The sequence below is a fragment of the Diabrotica undecimpunctata genome, chromosome 9, assembly GCF_040954645.1.
Source record: "Diabrotica undecimpunctata isolate CICGRU chromosome 9, icDiaUnde3, whole genome shotgun sequence".
Lineage (NCBI taxonomy): Eukaryota > Metazoa > Arthropoda > Insecta > Coleoptera > Chrysomelidae > Diabrotica > Diabrotica undecimpunctata.
In genome coordinates this window covers 48,588,153-48,613,529 of record NC_092811.1, presented here as the reverse complement: position 1 = coordinate 48,613,529, position 25,377 = coordinate 48,588,153, and the positions used below count along the sequence as shown (strand labels likewise).

The 25,377-nt window shown below is 32.8% G+C and overlaps 1 long non-coding RNA gene across 1 annotated transcript; it reads right to left on the bottom strand.

Annotated features, from left to right (window-relative positions):
* Positions 1–505: 505 nt before the first annotated feature.
* LOC140449494 (uncharacterized) lies at positions 506–23,378 on the bottom strand. Its single transcript, XR_011951808.1, has 2 exons — positions 22,979–23,378; positions 506–707 (listed from the first exon to the last, which is right to left on the bottom strand). It is a non-coding gene; the product is annotated as an uncharacterized lncRNA (long non-coding RNA).
* Positions 23,379–25,377: the final 1,999 nt, after the last annotated feature.

Sequence of the window (25,377 nt, the reverse complement as noted above, 5' to 3'; positions counted from 1 at the left end):
TGTATGAATTTTAGTTATTGCTCATTGTGTAATTATACACAGATTTTTTTTAAATATAAAGCAGACACTAACGTAATGATTATTACGAATAAACTAAAAAGGTTTTTTCTGGTAGTAATGACTTTGGTTACGACCAATTAGTCAGACTTAGTTGAGCATCATCGCTACGTTACACCATGAGCATAATAAATATATTACATATTAGTAAAATAGTTTTACTTGCAGATTGTTCTTGAACCAGTCTCATTTAGTCAAAAATATATAAACAAGACGATGAGGTCCTCAGAGTTCCACAACAAACTCTTCTGCAGCTCTCTACTTAATTCGAAAGCTACTTTGCTGTGGACTGTCGAAGTTCCCCACCACATCTGGATTATATACATACATTTGTGTCTGGTCAAGTAATTTCACACAAATTTGTGTTGATAAAGTACGTAAAATATTAATACTTATGAAAAAATAATACAATTTAGATATATAGGAAAACTGGCTGTAAAAAAACACACCACAACAAAACATTTATTATTAACAAGTATATTACTATATCTATGTTAGATCAAGATTTGGAATGCTATTTGCCGTTGTCTCTTTTTTGTGAAAAGCTTTTGTGGTAACCAGCAAACATAACTTCATGATGTATGCATTCCTTAATCACCAAAAATCCATTTATATGTATTCAGACAGTCATCATGGCTTCTACTGTTAACCTGAAAAAAAAAATAGAATTAGAGTAAATCAACATCTATTATGTTTCAAATATTAACAAAAACGAAGATCAGTATAAAATGACCTGGCTGAACTTTTAACGTTGATAATCAGCAGATTTGTGCAATTCTTTCAATAAAAGTTTTTAAAACATTTCGTAACTTTAATAAGCTTTAAACTGCACCATTGGCGGAAGGAGTAACGAATGTGTAGATTAAGAATAACATGAATATTTTTTAACATCATTGTCCCCCCCACCCCAAGCCAATATTAAGCAGTAATTTCACTTTAAGAGGGGTTAAAGGATTTCTTTGAATTTTTTGTTCGGCAGTATAACTCTTCAAGAGTATCCAATTAAAATTTCAGAGTGATCGGGACAAAATTGATGGAGCTATAGTCATTTAGCAGTTAGTGAGTAACGTGAATGAGTGAATGAATAAAATGAGTGATTAAATCTGTTTTATCGACTACGAAAAAGCGTTTGATTCGAGAAAAACACGCAGAACTCATAGAAATCCTAACACATCATGCTATAGACTATAACACGGTGGCTCTTAGTAAAAACCTATATTGGGATCAAATGGCGTCGATAAAAATAAACAATCGTATGACAGCAGAAATGTCAATAAAAATGGGAGTTCGTCAGGGCTGTGTACTTTCTCCACTATTGTGTAATATATATTCCGAAAAGATCTTCCAAAATAAGATACGCAGACGACACAGTCTGCGTATTACGTCATTATACTACGTCATTATTGCGAACAGTGCTGAGGGTTTGCAAAGACTTTTAAATGTCATAACCAGAGAGGGAGATAGCTTGGGGCTGAACATAAACACAAATAAAACAAAAGTAATGGCCGTTACATATGAACCAAATGCCGACATTAATATTCGTATCTAAAACAAACAGATAGAACCTGTGGGGTATTAACAAACAAATGTACTATTACGAATTAGTAGTACTTAAATTAACAGAACTATTCCTTCGATAACTCTGGCGAGAAAAATGGACTTTTCCTCATTGGTGCAAATAATTATTAAAATTTAAATGGTTGCAATAAACAATCAAAAACAATTTATAGGTTTAGGTAAAACTAGGTAAAAACTTACCGCTGGGTCTAATTACCAGGGTTGCACTACAAAACAACGAACGAAATCAATTTAATATGCGTGCATGGGTTCCCGTGCCGGGTTGCGTCTTTTCTTTTCAACGACTGGTGCTCTTCTCTTTCAAAGGGACGCATTCCACGAGCCCGATGGCGGTACTTATAGGGATCGTAGGAATACAGGGAGGACAAATGTATTGATTAATTTATACAACCATATTTAAATTTAAACATTCTCCCCCCTTTAAAGGCCATAAGGTCTTTAAAAACAAAACGAATTCCAAATACTATAATTACTTAAACAACTAAAACGATAATTAATACAAACAATTCCTATACAAATCTTACACAAATATTCAAAACTTAAACTACAATAAAAAAATTAAAATTAAAATGGTGGTTTCGTCGCGGTTATATTGACAAAAGTCGAACAAAACAAAATTAATAAAAACGTTGTAAAGCGGCCAAAAAAGCTTCCGCGGTCAAATCACTAGCTAATTCAAGATTTAAAGCCTTTGTAGCGCAACATACAAATAGACACAAATAGGCCTTTTGAGTTCTAACTCCCCTGTAACGAGACATGGTTATCGAAATGCGATTTGCGACGAAAGTTTTGAATCTCGAGTGGGAGCTTTTAATCCAGTGCAATACGATTTGAGAATCTAACCAAGTATACACATTTTGAAATATTATATGCTTCCACGACTCTAACACAAACGACATAAGTTTTACCAAATGAACAGCAGCTAACAATTCTAATCGAGGTATAGTAATCTGTTTTATAGGAGCTACTTTCGATTTGGCACACAGTAAATTAACTTGAACTAGGTTACGAGTATCAATACTACGAATATAAACGACACAAGCATATCCCTTTTCACTAGCATCGGCAAATCCATGAAGCTCTAAGATGGGACATGAGGAAATATTCAAAAAACGAGGAATTTTGAACTGTGAAATAAGAGATAGTTCACTCTTATATTGTTCCCATACCCGAATTATTTCCGAAGGAGGACGATCATCCCATTTAAGACCGGTTGCCCAAAGCTGTTGGATTAAATGTTTAATAAAAAAGGTAATAGGTGTTAAGTAACCACAAGGATCATAAATTCGAGCTAATTCGGACAAAAACGATCTTTTAGTACAAGGGACGTCTTGCAATTTGACTGAAAATTGAAAGACGTCGGACTGTGCAATCCACTTCAAACCAAGGATTTTTAATGAAGGACCATTTGCTTCTGGATCAAAATTAATGGAGTGAGGATTAATATGGGATTCAGGAAATTGCGACAACAATTTGGATTCATTCGAACACCATTTCCGTAATTCAAAGCCTCCTAACTTTAACAAAGCGACTAATTCGTCAACTAAAGTTTGTGCTTCTTCGAGAGTCGAAGCACCAAAAACAAAATCATCAATATACGAAGCGTGACGAATAAGCGAGACGGCGTTAGGAAAACGAGAGCCTTCGTCTAATGCTAATTGTTGGAGAGCTCTTAAAGCGAGATACGGCGAAGATACTATTCCAAAAGTAACAGTTAATAAACGATATTCCTGAATTTCCTCAGCGCTAGAAAATCTCCATAACACGCGTTGATAATCCGTGTGTTCAGGAGCGACTAAAATATTACGATACATCTGACGAATGTCCGCACACAGCGCAAAACGATTAAGTCTAAAATTCAACAACAGTGAGACTATGTTCTGTTGCAGCTTAGGACCGACCAGTAAATAGTCGTTTAAAGATTTACCGCGACTGGAACTTTTCTGAGACGCATTATATACAACTCGAATTTTACTTGAAACACTATCTGGTTTCACAACGCAATGATGTGGAATATAATACTTTCCCCTTTTCTTTTCGGCATTAGAGACTAACTGCATATGACCTAAATCAAGATACTCCTGCATATGAAAAGAATATTCTTTTTTCAAACTTGGTTGACGAGATAAGCGTCGTTCTAATGATAGCAATCTATTTAAAGCAATATCATAGCTATCTTGCAAACAAGGCGGCGATTCACGAAAAGGCAAAGATACAACATATTTACCCGAGACGTCCCGATTATGCGTTTCCAGATAAATGTTCTCACACAGAACGTCTTCTGGTTCTGAAACTGGCTTTTCCGGTACGTTTTCCAGTTCCCAAAATTTCGTTAACGAAGAATTTAGTGGGTCTTCAATATTTGAAAGACAAACAAGCGAAGTCGACGAAAGGTTAGGTGTGCTAGTAGGTCCTAACAAAATATAACCAAAAACGGTATTTAGGGCATCTGGTTGTCCCGCTTTACCTTCAATTTTACCTTCTAACAACACCTTCGAAAATATGCTACAACCAATTAACAAATCTATAGATTGACTACAGTTAAATTCGGGATCGGCTAACTTCAAATTTTTAATATAATTCCACGTCGATATGTCAATTTTGGTGCTCGGCAAATCCGAGCAAACCCGATCTGTAATAATAGCCTCCAAGTGAAACACCGGTGACTCCTGATGACGAGGTTGGATAGAAAAACTTATTTGACCTTGATTCAGTTTCGTTTGCATCGAATTGAGTCCGTTAACTTCAAATGAACAAGGAGTTTTAGGCCAGCCTAATCTACTGGCAGCTTTGCGACTAATGAACGAACTCATTGAACCTGAATCTAAAAGACATCTCAAGGGCTGTTTACACCCCTTACTATCAATCGCGTGAACTAAAACAGTACCGAGCAAGATTTCCTTTTTTGTCTCGTTTTTCTTCCCTACAAAACTAGCAGCACAATGTGATATTTCAGGCGAATTTTGTTCTACTCCCGATGCCCCTGAATTATTAGTATTTTCTGTGGACGACTGATTATTGGAAAGATTTCTATCAAAGTGCAACAAACTATTATGAAGCTGACTATTACATTTACTACATTTAAAGGCCTTTGGACACGACTTGACAGAATGATTAGCCTGATTAAGACACCTAAAACACGAGGAAGATTCTTTACAAAATTGGTATCTTTCTTTTGGAGATTTTTTCAAAAACAACGAGCAATGGTTAAGAAAATGACTTTGTTTACATAAAGCACAACATATTGACGACGAATTTGTAACAAAGGATGAACTACTATTATGCCTTGACTCATTGGAATGTTTATAATTACACTTTGGCTCCGTATAAGTTGGAGCCCTCGACGATTTCTTAGATTCACTTAAGCTACTATTCAAATTATCGTAAGCAATGTACTGAGTTTCAATAAACTCTACCAATTTTTGAAATGACGGGATTTTATTCGATTTATTTTCTAACTCAAATAACTTTACTGAATCCGCGTCTAATTTCGACAAAAGTAAATTAAACATAATAAAATCCCAATGTTCTGTCGGAAGACCTAATGTTTTCAATGCGGCTAAATTTTCTAAAAACGTATCTACTAATTTAGCCAGATTTTTCGAATTAACTACCGATATTTTCTGTACGCCCAAGATCGCATCCCAATGCGCGGTCGCACAACGACGAACATTTGTGTAGCGTTTAACAATTAGATCGTAAGCAATTTGATAATTATCGCTATTTATTGACAAATTACGAATCAAACTAAGTGGAGTCCCTTCTAAACATCCTTTCAAATACTTAAACTTTTCTACGTCTGCTAGGCCTGCGTTATTATGTACAACCGAATTATATAAATCTAAAAATGAACTAAACTCCTTAAAATCACCCTTAAATTTAGGCAGCTCTATTTTAGGCAAGCGAATATTTGATTGTGGAACTACTACCGATCTAAATGGTTCTGGAGTTTCAAATTGTGGCTCAAATAATTCCGCACTAAATAGTTTTATTTTATAAAATTGTTCCAAAAATAATTCCCGAACATTTTCTTCAACCCTCGTATCCGCGTCTGGTACAGAAAGAATATTACTAATAATATTAGTGTGATGTTTTAAGAACTCTTCGCGAATCGAATCTAATTCTTCCAGTCTAATTTTAAATAAAGGGCGAATAGAAACGTCTGAAAGGGCCTTAAAACCTAAATCGAAAATTAACTGAATATCATTTAAAGCAGTTTTTCTTAAAAATTTGAGCTTCCTATTCTTTTCTTCAAGTTTTTCCATTTTAAATTTTTAACAAGTTCCAATAATATTTATACAAACGAAAATGTACAAAAATGTGGTCTAAAACCCCGAAATTACCGATTTGTAATTCGATACTTTATTAAAACGACGATAATTCCCTTCTAAAAAGTCCCATATGGTCGACTTTACAAAAAGGTCATAAATTATTCTCGAGCCACGACAAGAGACGCAAACTTAAGATAAGAACCCTCAAAACGATAAAAAATACGACGAGACGAAACCAACCATTCAAATTTAAATATAACAAAAAATATTTTTTCAATAAATGAGTTCAAATCCGGCTAGATAGGCCAATGTGGGTGTATTAACAAACAAATGTACTATTACGAATTAGTAGTACTTAAATTAACAGAACTATTCCTTCGATAACTCTGGCGAGAAAAATGGACTTTTCCTCATTGGTGCAAATAATTATTAAAATTTAAATGGTTGCAATAAACAATCAAAAACAATTTATAGGTTTAGGTAAAACTAGGTAAAAACTTACCGCTGGGTCTAATTACCAGGGTTGCACTACAAAACAACGAACGAAATCAATTTAATATGCGTGCATGGGTTCCCGTGCCGGGTTGCGTCTTTTCTTTTCAACGACTGGTGCTCTTCTCTTTCAAAGGGACGCATTCCACGAGCCCGATGGCGGTACTTATAGGGATCGTAGGAATACAGGGAGGACAAATGTATTGATTAATTTATACAACCATATTTAAATTTAAACAGAACCCGTACACAAATTCCAGTATCTGGGTTCCTGGATAACAAACAATCTTGACTACGAAGTTGAAATACGGGTAAAATAAGTATAGAGTATGCTAGGTCCGCTTTTCAAAGAATGAAAAAATTCTTAATAAACTCTACCTTATCGTTGGATATCCGATACCAATTTGTAAAAACATTTATTTATTCCATATTGCTATACGGAGTGGAAACATGGACTCTCGGAATTACAAGTATGAGACGTGTAGAAACCTTGTGAGATGTGGGTTTTTCCGAAGGATGCTGAAGATATCTTGGACAAAGCAGGTAACCAACAACGAGGTACTGAGAAGAATGGGGACGGAGAGAGAACTCCTAAATATGGTAAAAAACAAAAAAACGAGTTATCTAGGACATGTTTACAGAGGAGAAAAATACAACTTCCTACGACTGATAATGGAAGGGAAAGTGGAAGGAAGAGGAGGTCCAGGAAGAAGAAAATGCTCCTGGCTGAAAAGTGTAAGACTAGAGAGGTATGGACACGCATTCGATACTAAGAACAGCTCAAGATAGAGAGCAATTTGCTGTAGTTATAGCCAAACTTGAGTAATAGAGAGGGCACCTTAAGAAGAAGAGTGATTAAAGTGATTGAGGTGAGTAATGTGAGTGAGCAAGAAGAACCTCATGGTTGAAGAACTTGCGAGATTCGAGATAACACATTCTTCCTTTAAAGCCTGTGTCTTCTTCAATATTAGGCTCTGCTGCTTTATAGATTCTTGTTTTTGTGTCTTATCTTAGGTGTTTGTTCTTCCAGATTGTGTCATTAAGAGATCTCGTCGCTTTATTTGCTTTTAAGCTTTGTTGTCGTACTTCTTCAACATCTCCGTAACTAGTTACAACGCGTTTTACCCTTTTATATTTATTTGCTTTATTGGGTGCCAGTACACTAGAAAACAGAACAAAAATGAACTGCCACATAAAATAATATATAATTTATGCCTACGTAAACTTGGACTTAATGTTGGTTTTATTATTTGGTCCAAAAAGAAGTAATTCGGAAATGATACCAGGTTTGTTCCAACACGCAATTTTTGTACGGTCCGAAAACCGTCACGAAACTACTGGTACCGTTTTTAATGCGCATGTTCACCATTTGTATCGTCTGATGACGGTAATTTGGAAACTGATGTTGGAACGATTTTCTGACAACTGACATAATTTGGTGACAATTTATTTTTTTATTTTATTTATTTGATTATTAATCAGTAGTTTGCACAAATTTAAAATAAAGACCAATCTACCTAAATAATTCTGGTTTTTCACCCTAGGTTCGGCTAATAGCTCCAAATCATCCTCACTACTATAATAATCAGAAAAATCACTAATTCCTTCGTGGTCAGTCATATTTATAAAGTTATAAATAACGAGAAACAAATATATAAAATAAGTCTTATCATAAGCACGTGATAAAATCATGAACCTAACTTCTTTTTTCTGAACAAATTTGCTGTTTTAATACAAAATCTAAGTTAATCTAGGCCCAACAAAGTTAAAGACGTAGAATAAAATCCCAGTGCGCAAGTCATCCCATCCAGTTTATGCATTTGCCAGATTACTGAAATTATCGTCACGAAACTGTCACTGGGCGATCATCATTTTTGTTGGAACGGTCGGAAGGACGATAAGATGAACGATCATATTTTTGTTGGAACGTATTTTGTTTAGTGCGCAGGAGCGTAACCGGTACGTGACTGTTTTTTGTTGTGTTGGAACAAACCTCTTGTGTCCAGATTTGCCCGACATCTAAAAAGGCTAGATATCTGACCATACAATAATTGTTAAAAGCATCTGACAAGGACGATGTAGATTTAATATTGGAAGTGACACTAATTGGCAAGATAATAGCGATACTACCGCAACCGATGATGATGATTTGATGCAAATACAAAATTTTTTTCAACTACCCTATGGAGAACAAAATCAAAATGAACCGGAAATAGCTGGCATTGTATGGTCTTCAGAACTAAAACAATATCGTGAAATAACATTTGTTGTTAGTAGCCGGATTTAAAGTAGATCCAAGTGGAAATGATCCCATAGACTACTTCAATGCCAATGATTATTTCCAATACAAATTAATATACTGTCGAAATACTTTCACAAAGTCGTTCAGAAAAATCTAGGATTGATTGATGAAACAAACGTTAACCTAAGGATTCTACATGGAAATGTGCAATCATAATGAATCAAGTAGATGAACTGAAGGCTTTTATGGCAGATAAGAAAATTGATGTGTTATATAACAAAAAATTGATGTTCTTTATATAACAACATTGGCTGAAGGAAGAGGAGATTCAAGCAGTCCACTTACAGGGAATTAAACTGGCAGCTTTTTTAGCCACATTATATTCAGTTGGAGGAGGAACATGTATTTTTGTTAGGGAGAATTTAAATCTTAATGTGTTTAATTGTAATGTGAATTTTAATTTAGAAAGTGTATTGAATACTGTATGATTGTGTTAAAGAAGGTAACTAAAAGTAATATATGTTTATATCAAAGCCCATCTGGTCCTTTTGACACTTTTTTAACATGTTTAGATGGACTTTTGGAAAGTTTTGGTCTTGGCAGATGACTTCAATGTAAAATTTTGTACAAATGAGATCAATACAACTAGGATATGAGATGTACTTAAAGGTTACAATTTAAATCAATCCATTTTTGAGCCGACTCGAGGAGAAATCTTTCTTGATAACATTTCCCTGTATTCTGAGATACAGTGTGAGATGTCCGGAGTATGTGAACTTGGTTTCTCTGACCACAAAGGACAACAACAGATTGGAAGAAAAAATTACTTTCTGACAATTACACAGAAAGGGTATTTGGACTAAATTATTTGGTATAAATTTTGACTTTGTGAATGTGAGAGAAATTAATGTGAATGAGAAGTTTAACAGATTTATGAATGTTCTGGAAGAAGCTTATTTGGAATCTTTCCTAAAGAAGAAGTATAACGTAAGGGGCAATCAAACTAATAAAATTAATTGGTTTTTAACAGCTATGCGTAATCAACTTAAAACTTGCACTTTTTACAACAGCTTAAAAACCAGTATCTATCACCAGACATTGAGAGGACATTTAAAGACTTAAAAATGCAATAGAGAATGCAAAAAGCATGGCAAATAACAAGATAACAACATCATCAGGAATTTCAGTAATCCAAACTCTATGTGGAAAATCACAAATGAACATTATGGTAATAAGAAAAATACTAGCCTCTTAATATCAGTCCAAAGATCTTTCTTGATTACTTTTCACAGATAGCATCCAACTTGATCAAAAATATCACAGTTTCAAATCTAAATCAAATAGATATAACTCAGGTAAATATATTAAATCACTCTTATTTCTCAGAAGTGACTTTCAATACAGTACGAGATATTATAAATAATTTAAAAAATAAAAACAGCCGTTAAAATCTTGGATTTAATGTAAAGTTTATCAAAGAAACAAAACATATAACAATTCCACTTCCTAATCTAATACAGTAGGCGCCAGTTACGAAGAACCAGCACAACTCCTTATTTTCGTACGGATTCGATCCGAGTGCCTTGTTTACATAATTCAGTAGCGCAGCGTTAACCGTTCGGTGCCGTAATTATATAAAAAGCATAATCACGCCACTGTCCACCTCTTCGAACACCATCGGCACACGCCACATGCGTGAGGTTGGATCTTCTTATGAGACGTATACAGTATCTGCATCAAAGAACATGTTTTTCATGTCTTTAAAAAAGCAATAATTTGTCCAACCTTCAACAAATGGGATTCAAACCTGCCAGAAAATTATCGACCAGTCTCACTACTGCCAATTATTTCGAAAATTGTGGAAAAGTGCATGGCACTACAAATAGAAGGTTTCTTTGAGGACAATGGTATTTTTTCTGAATGTCAATTTAGTTTTCGCAAGAATAAAAAATACAATATTTTGAACCTTATATTATATATTACAGAGTCATTTCATAAGCTTCAATTTAACTCTTTTGTGTGACTTGAGCAAGGCTTTTGACTTGGTCAGTCATGAAATCCTACTGTAGAGATAAGAAAAATATAACTTTTGTTCCGAGAGTATTGAGCTTATAAAATCATATCTAAAAGATAGGGTGCAGGTTGTGAGGATTGGTGGGGTGTTATCGTCAGAGAGTGTGTTAAATATTTTAGTACCCTAGGGTTCAATACTGTGCCCTATTTTATTTTTGATAATATTGAAGATATGCTGGAGGGGTTCTATGGTGGCATGGCAGATGACAGCAATGGTTTACTAAAAATAGGTTGGTTCTGAATAACAGTCAGCGAGATTGGATTTTAGGAGTTTTTTTGGACCCAAAATTACAGTGGGCCCACATATTATTAACTTATGCAAAAGTAATAAGAAATAAGCCTCTTTATTTTGAGAAATCTTTCAAAATGCGTCTCACTGTATCATTCCATATTCCACTCACATATTTCATACTCTATCCTTGTCTGTGATCATGTAGCTGACACTTACAGGGTGTTTGGTCTGCAAAGAAAGGCAGTGAGGGTCCTTGCTCGTTTGGGATTTAGGGAAACCTGCTGTTAGGCTTATGAAAAATTGGGAATTCTTACTGTATCAGCACTTAGAAAATTCATAAAGAGGAATACCAATCCTTATAGAGGTCACAAGAATCAGCATGGTTACAATACTAGACACAAACAGAATATGATACCCACATATTGGCATTTAAAAAGGTGTCAAAATGGACCAGAGTATTGGGCAATAAAATGTTCTGCCTGAAAATATCAGAAACTTGCCTGAAAAGGAATTTGAAAGTAAAATTAAAAAAATATTGATAAAAAACTCCTTTTATTCAATTCATGTATATTTAGAAAATAATTTTAATTTTAATTGATGTTTTGTACACATTTGAGATACGTAAGATTTTATATGAATAAACAGTATTGAGTGTTGAAGCCACTGCTAATGTGCATCTCAATTTGAAAAGAATGAACACCATTTGAGGCTATATATTTTCAATATTATTATATGGACTTAGGAGTGAAGGATACGAAGAAAAAAAGAGACTATAAAAAAAGTAAAACATCAAACAGAAAGATAAACAGCCTGTTTACTGATGCAACAGGGGCACTGAAACTGACAAGCAGAGGAGGAATATAAACAACTATGTAAAGAAGAAAATTGACTAAAGAAAGAAGAGAGAAAATATAAATAAAGAAGTAAACAGAAAATAATTCAAAATGAGAACAAGGATGTGTAGAGATAAGGAGGGTAATGTATTGACAGAACAGCAAAAAATGCACAGAAAATGGACAGAACATTTTAAGGAAAACCTTGAAACAGATAGGGCAGAAGCAAATGATGTACTACTGTAAAGGATGCAACTAGATCAAGCAGACAACAGGGAAAATAGTTCATCAACGATAGCTGAGATTAGAACAGAATTAACAAAGGTGTGGTTGAATAAACAGTTTCCAGCAGAGTGATATCAATGATGCAATTGAAAGCAGCATACAAAAAAATGTCCAACTTTATTGATGAAACGCTGAAAACATAGTTGGCAAATACCAATATGTCTTCTGCAGGCAGAAAACAATATACAACAAGAAACAAGTTAATTTAACATCTACACATCATGACTTCAAAAGTACATATGACAATATAAACAGAATTCTTCAGAGAAGAAAAGAAAAAAGACCCAGAACAAGGTTCCTTGATAACAACAATGAAGTTATGAGAAATATGGGAATCCATGCTTAGCTGAGGAAGGCAATGGCTCATTCCTTGAGGAACAATAATTAATAAAAGTGTGCAAATACTAGCATATTAACTATAAGGACAATAAGAGAAATAATAGATGCACTCAATCAAATGCACAAAATAGTGGCCTTAAAATCAATTAGGCCAAAACAAAATATATACATGAAAGTAAAAACACAGCAATAAGGCAGCTAGAAGATATTCTAACAATATAAGATTACAAGATTGAGGGGGTAAAAAACTTTAATACTTAGCATCCTTAGTTACATCTGATAACAATGTTGTAGGGGAAGTGAAGAGGGGAATATCCATTGCCAACAAATGTTACCATAGCTCAATTATGCAACTCAGATCAGATATTGTCACAAGAAAAACAAAATGCCAAATATAAAAAATCCTTTAAGACTGGTTCAGAAATCTGTCCACTCTCTAAAAGTGTGCAAAGATTATAGCTACATTTGAAAGAAAAATCTTGCGACATGTACAAAGGCACAAAAGAAAATGGAGTTTGGAAAAGAAGATATAACTTTGAACTGTAGAAAATATACCAGGATCCAGATATAACATTTATTTAAATGGGAAAGCTGCATTGGAATAGGGCATGTGGAAAGAAAAATGGAAGAAAAAATAAGCCAATAAGTGCCAATAGGAAAAATAATAAGAAATCCTCCAATTCTCTTCTACCCTAGGAGTAGGGATAGAAAATTATAGAACAACCTTAGATATAAAAAATTGAAGAAAAAAAAACATAACACAGTCCAGAATGGAGAAGAAACCTGAAATAGGCCAATACCAAAACAAGCTTGTTGAGCCATAATGATGATTATAGAGCTGAGGCATGGATATTAAAAAATGTAATTAAAAAAATCAAGGCTGCAAAACATCATTTGCAGATGATATCCATATCACAGCCAAACACAGAAGAAATATATGATAGAAGCATTTAAAAATTAATGCAAAAATTAATGACTTGAAAACAAAATACATAAATGTAGACAAATCCACATGATTGAAATATCTACAGAACATAACCATGAGATTATAACATTGAAAATGTGAAAACAATTTGCATGATGTAGGTTCACTAGTTACCAGCCGAAGTAATGTCAGATGAGATTAAAAGAAAGGCACAGATTGCAAACAAAAAAAAATATAATGGTCTCATTGATGACTTAAGATCTGATATAACACAAAAACCAAATAAAAATCCTGGTACCACAGCATAAGGTAAACAACCAGTCCTTGCCACTCTACCAATTATTGCCACTGACCCTTAAATTCTAAGAAAATAAGAAAATGACTTGAAATCAAATTACATTTTTTGCAAGTACTAATACCTTATTAAGTTTGGCAACTGTGTACTGTTGTGCAATACCCAAGCTTCATCCATTTTTGTTGTATACCCCTTAGAGTAGTGTTGTCTAAAATTTCTTCCTATTTTTTGTGATTTCTTATGAAAAAATTAAGGTAAGTACATTTTTCTTTTTGTTATTCACTTTTGTAAATTATTGTTTTATAAACTTATTTACACATGTGCTCCTCTTAAATACTCTAAAATACATTTGTTTGCTGTTTAAATTCAGTTAAGGGTACATATTTCTAAAGAAATGTACCTGACAATGACTGGTTGCAAAATATTTTATGAATACTAGTCATTGCCACAAGTGGCCATTATTGGTTTGGGTTATTTTTAATTAATTATAATGTGTAAATTTACTATTTAAAATTACGGTGTTGCCACTATTTTTTTATTGCAAAAACTTTACTTTTACCAATTATTGCCAGTGGTGGCAATGACTGGTTTTAAAGTGGCAATCATTGGTTACATTAATATTTGGTATTACAAGTATTTTGTTCATTCCAGAAATGGCACCTAAAAGGAATTATTCGAACAAGCAATTGGCCAAAGCCCTAGAGGACATGAAAAAGGGAATCCCAGCAACCACACCAGCAAAAATTCATGGAGTTCCTCGTAGTACTTTGAGGCATAAGAGGGATGGAAAGTCACCATTAGTTTGTTCTATGGGCCCTTCTACAATTTTAACCAAAGAAGAGGAAACAGTCTTAGTGAAATGGATTTTACATTTATCAGAAAGACATTTTCCTGTTTCAAAAGTTCAGCTTTTGGATACAGTTCAGAAAATAATGAATTCTACAGAAAGAGAGAAATCATTTATTCATAGACGTCCCAGTGACAAATGGTTTCGCTTGTTTTTGAGAAGACATCCAGAAATATCTCAATGAGTGTCACACAATTTAACTCCCAGTTGGGAAAATGTAAGTGAATACAATTTGAGAGAGTGGTTCAGTCAAATTGAGGAATACTTCAGTCAACAGATTTGTTTGATATAACAAAAGAACCCAATCGTGTTTTTAATGCCGATGAGAGTGTATTTTATTTATCACCTAAAGAGGGAAAGGTTTTGGCTAAGAAAGGTGATAAAAATATTTATCGCTCTGCTAGAGATGACAAGGAAAATATAACAGTATTGGTAACAGCTAATGCTGCAGGAAAAATCGCCCCTCCAATGATTGTGTTGGCATATGAAAGAATTCCATCAGCTATATCACAAAGTATTCCAAAAGATTGGGCTCTGGGAACTTCAGATAATGGATGGATGTGTTCTAGTACATTTTATGAATACATCACCAATATATTTAATCCGTGGCTCATTAGAGAAAATATTAAAAACCCTATTTTATTTTTTGCTGATGGGCATGTTTCTCATCTTACATTGCATGTGTCTTTTGCAACTTTTGCAAAGAAAATGGAATAGAACTGATAGCTTTGTATCCCAACTCGACCCATCTGCTACAACCTATGGATATATCGTGTTTAGGCCCTTAAAATTGGCATATAAAATGAAGTTCAAAAGTGGAGAATGGACAATGATGGCAATAAACTTCAGAAATATCATTTTGGCTATGTTTTTGAAAAGTCACTAAATCAGATAAATGAAGAAATTATTCAGCAATGGTGAACGGATCCGTTATGAATTTACTTTGCCAGTGGATGTATTTGAGGCCTAAAACCTGTGGAATTTCTATTAATAAACAAGATTTTTCAGTAAAATGTAGAATTATTTCTGTGTGGCAATGACTGGGTGGCAATAATTGGTATTTTGAAAAATTGTGTGGCAATTATTGGATTTTTGGCTTTATATGGTTTTTGGCTTTAACTTTCTTATAGTGGCAATGACTGGTCATTTACTTACATGAGGAGTAAAAGAAAATAATGTATGGTGCAGATGATTAATTCTGAACTATATACAGCATACAAAGAACATAAAATCACAACATGAATAAAGATTATTGGACCTTTACTTTGTATAATGTTCAAGGGGTGCAGAAGGAAACATCAAAGAAAATATGCCAGACACCAGTAGGAAAAAATTAAATGGAAGACCCAAACTTGCATGGAGCAAGACTGAGTACCTTAAAAATTATAATGGGAAGAAGCAAAACAGATCACAATTGAGGAAAATATTGGAAGAATGAGGAAAAAACTAGAAAAATTAAAACTCAAAGGATTGTCCAGCCAATGATAATATATATTGTATCGTCGACCTAATTGTAAAAACAACTAACTCAAAAAAACTCGAAATTAGTTTTTTTTTCTCCATTTTATGAGGCCAGCTTTGTACAACCTATTAAAAATACATAACTCTAAAAAAATTATTTCGAGAGATAAATGGGATTTTACAAATCACCTATATTTTCGGTGGGATTTTTATATTTGCAAACCTGCTATCTCCAGCCATTTGCATTGCGTGACAACATGGTTAAACACTGTAATGTTTCGCTATGAATAACTGTAGTTCTTTATTATATGTGTTACGAAATGGGAGTTAAGTGTTTTGAAAATAGATAGCTATAAACTGACTGATAGTTACATTATTATAATAAATTTTTAAGTTGTTTAATGCTCGTTTTTTGTATCTTTGTAGCATCTCCACCAAGTATAAAATAATAGATTTATCTCAATAAAATAATTAATATGGGAGTTATTGGTTTTTGTATTTATAAGGCTACTGAGTAAGCTGATTTGTTACTAGGAGGTAGGTGGTTTGCTTTCTAGTTTTGTACCTATTCAGTTCGGAGTTATGTGTTTAGTATATTTATCATTTTTCTTCTAACATGCTAAAAGTTAATCAAACAAAAGTATTAATTCCAGAATGCGACGGAGAGCAGACCTCGTTTTTGAGAAGCTTCGACTAACAACAAACAATCAAAAGACAGGGCTTGAAGATGTGAAAAGTAAAATGAAAATAAATGTGTCTGATGAAACATTGTTCAGAAAAATGCAACACTTCAACAAAGGTTGAAGATCCTGAAAAAACAACTTCCTGTGGTTCAACAACTGTAACCTTTAATAATAATATTCTTGGAGATTCATCAGGAACTATATCAAAATATCTGAAATGAGTAAGAACACTTTCAAAGTATCAAATGAAGTATATGAAACATCTTTAAATGTCATTGACCAAGATATTTGTATTAATCTCAACAATTCGGATGATGAACCATTGATATTTATTGTAAGTAAAGGTGGCGAGTTGACACCAATTAAAACCTTTGTAGAAAATAAGAAAACTTTACCAATATTGTCAAATGAAGTACACCTATTTAGTGGTAATGACTTTGATGAAATGTGTATTTGTGGGATTGATCCACATGACACACATGTTTCAAATATGTGACACAGAAAGAGATAAAACTTCAGAACAATCTGAGATTATTAAAGAACGCATGGCTATAACAGAACAAATTAATGTTGAAATAGACTTGAGGAGAGAAATAAAATTGGAATCAGTAGAACAGACAGGCCATTCCTCTAATTCTGCTAAAGTCAATAAAACAATCAACTTCAATGAAGAAAATCAAGATGAAACTGATTTTATCCCAAATCCAATAAGGAGGAAGAGGCACCAAGTTAGAGATAATGATTGGGACTATAAACGAGCTAAAGTTTTAAGAGAGAAGGGTGAACAGTACAAAGGTCAAATACTTATGGTAAATCAAAATTTGTGGTAGATAGACCTCCCAAACAAATGTTGCCCATTAAATGTAAATGTAAGTTACCAACTTTTAGTTCTAGTCATTTGTCAGATGACAGGAAACAGCAGTTCATAAAGTTTTGGAATATGACCTGGAACGAAAAAAAAATCTATGTAGCAGGACTAACACAAATAGATTTACCAGCAAGACCACGACATAGAAAGGTAGAAAATATATCAAGAAGAAAGTTTTCTTACAAGTTGTACCTAAGCTTTGATAAAAAGGAAATGAGGGTGTGTAGACAGACTTTTCTTGATACACTTGATATAAAAGGTTGGAAAGTTAACTGTTGGCTCAAGGGAAAAAATTATAAAAATGAATATAATTTAAATGAAGTGAAAGAAAATGGGAATGGAATGGATAATATTATATTAAGCAACTCAGGTAAGAAACAGAAGAAGAATAGATCATCTAGACAAAAACAACTTAATGCTAAACAGAACAGCTTAAAAGAGTCTTGTCATTACCAATAATATATCTAAAAATAACATATATAAAATGTAGTAATGAAATGCTGTAACAAATCGTGTGCAGTATATGTCTGTAAAATATGTTTTTCTATTTATCATAAAAGTTGTGCTGAACTTGGAAGAGGCAAAATTATCATACAAAATGGAAATAAAATAAAATAAAATAAAAGATTAAAACTATGGAAAAAAATGAAACTGTAAACAAAGGAGTAAATACTGCCACGATGGCCGGAATCGTAAGTGCAAACTCAAAAGAGTCTTTAACTGTTGTAAATGCTACAGATAATATAGATGCAAATGATAGCTACAAAGCTAAGTCAGTACAACAACCTAAAACCTTACCATCCTCATCGTCCTCTTCTCATAAAGTACATAAACATAACCATCAAAATAAAGTTCTCATTCGGCAAGAAGTAAACAGTCCAGTTTTACAGGCACAGATTACAAATAACATGAAAGATATCCAACAATTAGGGAATCAGGTACGCACACCTAATAAAAATAAGTGGCAAGAAGCCAAACGTAAAACCCGTCGCTTTGTGGTGGGCCGAAATGAAAATACTTCCCAGGTTCAAGCAGTTCCAAAATTTATATCATTTCATGTCACTAGGCTTACTCCAGGAACTAAACCTGAGCAACTGAAGTCCTTTTTGGAGCCAAATTTCCCAGGCGTAAAATGTGAAGAGCATTCATCATCCCACCCGGAACATTATGCCTCAATGAAAGTTACCATCAGACAAGACGATTGTAGAGAAGCATGGAAACGAGAGGCTTGGCCAAATGGAGCAGTAGTCTCGAGGTTTTTCATGAAAAAGAGGATGCCACCAATATAGGAGGATCCTCAGTTATAGTATCATCCATCAAAATGCTCAATCAGTGGGAAATTGTATGGATACAATACAAGAAGAAATCTTACACCATAAAGAGTGCATCGCAGTTTGTTTAAGTGAACATTGGAAATCAAATACCCAATTACAAAATCACAATTTTATGGGTTTCAAATTAGTCTCTGCCTTCGGTAGAGATGAAGGCGAACATGGGGGCACAGCAATCTATATAAAAGAAAGCTTATCATGGAGGATCAGAAAAGATGTAAGTGCTAAGGCAAAAACATATGTTTTTGAATGTTCATGTGTAGAAGTTTTTTAAATTGCAAAATTTGAATTCTTTGTATATATCGTACTCCAAAGTCTTATGTGCAGGAATTTTTAGATATTCTAGAAAATGTTTTAATGTATATTTCAGGTGAGAGCTCTCTAGTTTTTATTGCAGGTGATTTTAATATAGATTTGAGGAGTCAAACTAAAGATAAAACAGACTTTCTCTATTTATTACAAACATTTAATATATTGCCATCAGTTTCTGAATATACTCGCATATGTAGAGCTACAAAGACGTGCATTGATAGCATTTTTACAAACTGTGAACTTTATGTAGCAGAAGTATTAGATACTCATATTTATGATCATCTTGGTCAAAAAATAACTTTCAGTATTAATGTAAACAAAAAGAAAATATAAAAATTAGGAAAAGAATTTTTGATTCCCACAGTAAAGAAAATTTTAGGTAAATGCTGCAAGATGAAGACTGGGAGGAGCTTTTTTCAGTACCAAATTGGGATATAGAAAAGCAATGGGTTGTATTTATGAAAATCATTTCTTTGTTATTTGACCAATGCTTTCCAGAAAAAAATATAAATAAACAGAAAATGTATCAAATACTATAATACAAATGAAATAAATCAATATAAATGTCGTTTAGACCTTCTGCTAATGTTAAGTAGAGTAGATGACCATTACAAAGATGAGTACAAACAAAAAAAAAGGTCAGTATAAAAAAATGCTTGTGGATTCACGGAAAATGCAGTATGGGAAAGAAATACCTAATAGTCAAAATAAGTCAAAAAGTCTATGGAAAATCGTTAAAGAAATCACACAGGTAAATTGTATCGATAATAATGTAGCTATACTAGGAGATCCAGTCATGGTAAGTAATAATTTTAATGAATATTTTTTAAATGCTGCTACACAACTTTTTGAAAATATACCAAAAATAGAATTCAGCACCAAAATACAGTTCAACAAAAACTCATTTTTTCTAACACCAGTAACTATAAATGAAGTAAGTGAATTAATTAGAAAATTGAAAAATAAATTCACTTCAGGTTATGATGGGATACCTACAAATATAATAAAACAGTGTTGTAAACAAATGAAACAGTCATGTGTGTCAGGCTTCTCGTTTTTTTTTTATATTGAGGGACTGTTATGCCATGCACAACATGGGTACCTTAAGGGAAAATCTATAGAGACTGCCATTTATGATTTTATAACAAAGATAAATGAGGGTTATGAAAACAAAGATATATCCATGGGCATATTTTTAGATTTATCAAAGGCATTTGATACTTTAAATCACAAAATACTAATGGAAAAGCTTTACAGATATGGTATTAGAGGGCCAGGTTATAATTGGATAAAATTATACCTATCAAACACAAAAAAGAAAGAAAAATTTGAGTACAAGACAAGAAATTGCTTCTCTGATGAAGGACTCATTTCGGTAGGAATTCCTCAGGGAAGTATTATGGGTACTCTTCTCTTTGTTTTTTATGTAAATGATTTAGCTTTGGACATTACAGATAACAATCAGAATACTCTTATTGTGAAATTTGCAAATGACACTAACATTTTAACTATAGGGTCATCCTTGAATAATTTATTGAATATCGCTAATAATTGATTAGATACAGCACAGAGATGGCTCAATATGAATAAACTCATACTGAACAGAGAAAAAACAAATTATATCTGTTTCGTCACTAAAACAAATAATAGTACCTTACCAGAAACTGTCTCAATTCAATCACAAATGGTTACTCTAAACCAAAGCACAAAATTTCTGGAGGTACATATTAACCAAAATTTAGATTTTGGAGTGCATATAAATGAGATCTGTAACAGGTTAGCATATATCTGCTACTCTTTCAGAATAACAGCAAATCTTCTGGGGGGGAAGTGGTAACACTGAACAGGTTTTTATATTACAAAAAAGAGCAATCAGAACTCTACTTAACTTGAAATACAGGGATTCATGTAGAGGTAATTTCAAAAAACTAAACATACTAACAATGGCTGGAACATACATATATGAATGCTTACTTTTCATTTTTAAAAATAGACATAAATTCTTGAAACACCTAACAAACCATCATACTAATACACGAAACAATCTCAAACTATAATATACCAATACATAGACTAACAGCATCTGAGAAAATCACAGAATATGCCTGTATTAAATTCTTTAATAAACTACCTTACAGCATCAAAATAGAAACTGACATAAATAAATATAGAAAGTCTGTTCAACAGTTGCTCATACACCTTGAACTATACAAAGTGGAAGAATACCTTCAAGGTGACCTTAAGGGAAACTGAGGGCTCTTATCTGAATCTAAATGTCACTGTTATTATCCTTATATTTTAATATTACTTTTATGGTATGTATAGGTTGTTACAGCAACCATTATAAATTGTAATTGACACCATTCTCTTTATTGATAATTTATATTTGTGTGTAACTTATGAATCCTGAGAATAAAGCTTTTTTCTATTCTATTCTATAATCACACTATTATCATAAATTGTCAACTAAACTTTATCCTAGAACCTTTTTGGCCTTCAAAAAGTGGGATTTACGAGCACTACACTACAAAATGGTGCAAAGAAAAGAATAGTGAATCTTTGTCTCAATGCTCATTTCAAAAGTCTTTTGAAGATTTAAATCTAGCTATATTTCAACCCAAAAAGGACCAGTGCAATTTGTGTAGGGCCTATTCAATGAAACATATAAGTGAAGAAGACTATCAATGTCACATAAAGAAAAAAGATGAGGCTCAGAGAGAAAAAGATAAAAGATAAAGCAGAAGAACATGTTTTTACTATATACCTTCAATATTTACTACTATGTCCAAAGTCAAATGCATCTGCACTCTATTATAGATGCAAACTTTTAGTTCACAACTTTTGTATTTTTAATTTGCAAAGCGAAGGTTATTAATTTTTATGGAACGAGAGTGAAGGTAAACTATCATCAAACAAATTTTTAAGCATACTTTTCGATTTTCTTGAAAACAAAGTTCTCTCTATTATTCCTAAGAAATTTATAATTTACAGTGACAATTGTAGATATCAAAACAGATGTTCTACATTATCAAATGCATTGTTACATCTTGCAATAAAACATAAGGTGACATATTCCGTTATGAAAGGCATCTTAAAAATAAAGATATCAATGTTCCAGCAGATTATATCACTATATGTAAAAATGCTAGAAAACATCCTAAACCTTATGAAGTGAAATACTTAGACTATTCTTTTTTTAAGGATTTCAGCAAGGGCATGAAGTATAAATCTATAAGGCCTGGGAATACTGAAGGCAAGATTTATTTCAAATTAAATTACCAAGATAACAACAAAGAGCTTATTATGCCTTATATAGAAAAAATAAGGCTCAAAAGAAATCAACTACAAATTCAAGTAAATTAAAAACTGATTCTGACGAAGGTAATAATGTTACTAACTTTAACTTCCCCAATTATATAAAGCCAGACAAAAGATACCAGGAGAAAAGTTTAACCACCTTTAAGAACTAAAGCTAAGTGTATCCAAGGATTTCCATTCATTTTACGATAACATATCAACTGAAGTTTAAGCAAGAATAGTTACAACTATTTTTAAATTTTCAAAATCATTTACAGTGCACAGATTCTAAATATGCCGGTGGGAGATGGCTTCTATGCGTTGTATTATATGTGGTGTATGAGAGAAAAAGTTTACGAAGTAATGAAATAACAAATTTTATATTATTATTTGTTATTTCATCATTTTGAAAACTTTCTCTCATACATCGACTATAATACAGCGCATAGAAGCGTCCGCTATAACTTTAGCTATGATTGTCTAAATATATGGCAAAAGTATAGAGAAAAATTAAGATTAGGATTAAAACGTAGTTATGAACTAAGCATATTACTTACATTCCTTAGTTGTCGTCGACGATACATTTTATGTGGTTAAATATAAATTCAAGAGTTCGATTATAGATTTATCTTTTAGAGAGAATAATGACTACAAATGTAACATATTATCCACTTTACCATGACGCCACGCCAGAGGCCAGCTAGCTACCCTGCCAAAAACAAAATGGGTGTCGTGTCGACCTGTCGACTGTCGTGTAGGTCTATTTCCGGCACGCCGGCGCATGTTCTTACGACATCAATACCAATAACCAATAAGATCTCACCTCAGACTCAGCAGATCATTCTGATTCTAGGATCAGAATATATTTTTTTATGTATTATCACATTTTAATTCTTTTTTATACGATAGTATTATTTGGTATTATGTTCTAAGGTTACGATCGTTAAGCCGTTCAGATCAGATCAGATCAAACCGGAAATTGAATGAAGAACGACCATGAGAGTGACTATGGCAAATGGCAATGTTGCCAGCTTGTCTAAATAATGCCTATTTTTAGTTAAAACATAGCTGTTTTACCTGTTTTATCATCGGCGCGGTCGTTTACTAACCTTGGTCGGCGAGGAATAACGCTATAACATCTCTCACAGCGAGAGTACGTATTATAAAATTGGCACCAATGCTAAAAGAAAAAGTTTAGTAAAGCAGATCTATGATGGTTTGTGGCTCTAGTCATGATACTATGATTAAGAAGATAAGATATTGCGCATAAGTCGTGACGTAATTGGAGACCTGCACGTTCGTAATGTCAGTTTTTTGTATGTGTCAATAAATAATCTTTAATAAATAGTTTGGAAATATCCTTTTGTGTACGATTATTGTAATTATTAAACCTTTTTTTAATATTATTATTTTGCTAATCGAATAATTTCATCACAGAATGCATAAAAATCCCATTTAACTTTAACAAGAATTCAAATTCTGGTCTCCAATGACGGCATGCGCGAACACGACCGATTTTGTGCTACGGGAAGATCCTATCTTGTTATTCATAGTATCATGGCTCTAGTGATAGAAAACAAAATATTCTGAATATAAAATCGATTGTATATCTCACTGTTTAATAATCGATTATTAATTTATTAGATTTTTCTTTAAAAACTATGTAATATATAGAGAGATATTAAACCGATATTAGTTTGATTTCTTTGAATAGATAGGAAATCGTTTGCAGGTTATTACAAAACTAATTATTAGTTCTTTGTATGGTATATAGATGCAGTAATAAACTAGATGGTAGATGAAGAACTGGAGGACAATAAGTAAAGTCGATTTTTTAAAGTTTGGCGTGAGTATTCCGCTAGGTGGACACAAATAAGGGGGCAAAAAAAATTTAAAAATTTGAAATTTCACTTGTTTCCCATAATAATTATATGGAATTTTGTGTGAGTGGTTTTAAGTAAGATAATCTCCTTCCTTAAAAAGAATAATTGTTTCTTATACGAGTTTATTTTAACATTATAATGATATAACTTTCTATCCTGATTCCAATTTTATTGTATGAAATAGTCTAAATGACAATGATAATGCGCAAAATGTATTGCAAATAGAGTGGAGAAGAGGGAAAATAATATTCTTTACATATAATAAAATAAAAGCTGACATGGATTCAAGTATGGATTTATTATTAGAAAAATTGTTCCTAAAGTGTTTAGATTGTATTTAATGTTTATTTAAAGCACAATTCGATCATTCTTATTTATACTTCTGTTGGGGAATTTAGCAGGTTAGTAAATTTAAAAAATAATGGGGGTTAGTCATTACCACAAAAGACACTTTCAGATTTTCAGAAAAAATCTTGTTTTTGGCAAATGGTGACTTCAAAAATCATTTGTTTGTGAATGGTAACATAGTGGATGACATTGTTGTGTATGTAGTAAATAACCTTTCTTCAACCTGCATGTGGTGGGCAAATATTCGGATAAGAATAATAATAATACTACATAGTATTTCGATTGTAGATCGTTTGTAGATGATTGTAATATGTCCACTTTTTTGTAGGCCAATTAATAAGTTCACATATAATTCATGAAATTTTGCCATGACGTTAGCCGACACCATGTGTTTATACGTCCATGGCCGACACAAATTACTTATTTTTATATAAAAATTAATATAATAGATAAAAAATCGTTTGTAGGTTATTATAAATAAAACAAATCGTTTGCAGGGTCGGTTATTTAGTTGATTTCAGGATTAAATAATTAAAAAAACAATTAAATGATTGCGCCATCTACTAGCTGAATTCCAGACTAATTATTATCGAAGAAAAACTCATTACATGTTTTAAATAAAACCTAATCTAATAGATGGCAAATAATTTGTAGGTTATCATAAAACTAACAAATCGTTTTGTAGGGTCGGTTATTTAGTTGTTTTTAGGATTAAGGTAGTTCAA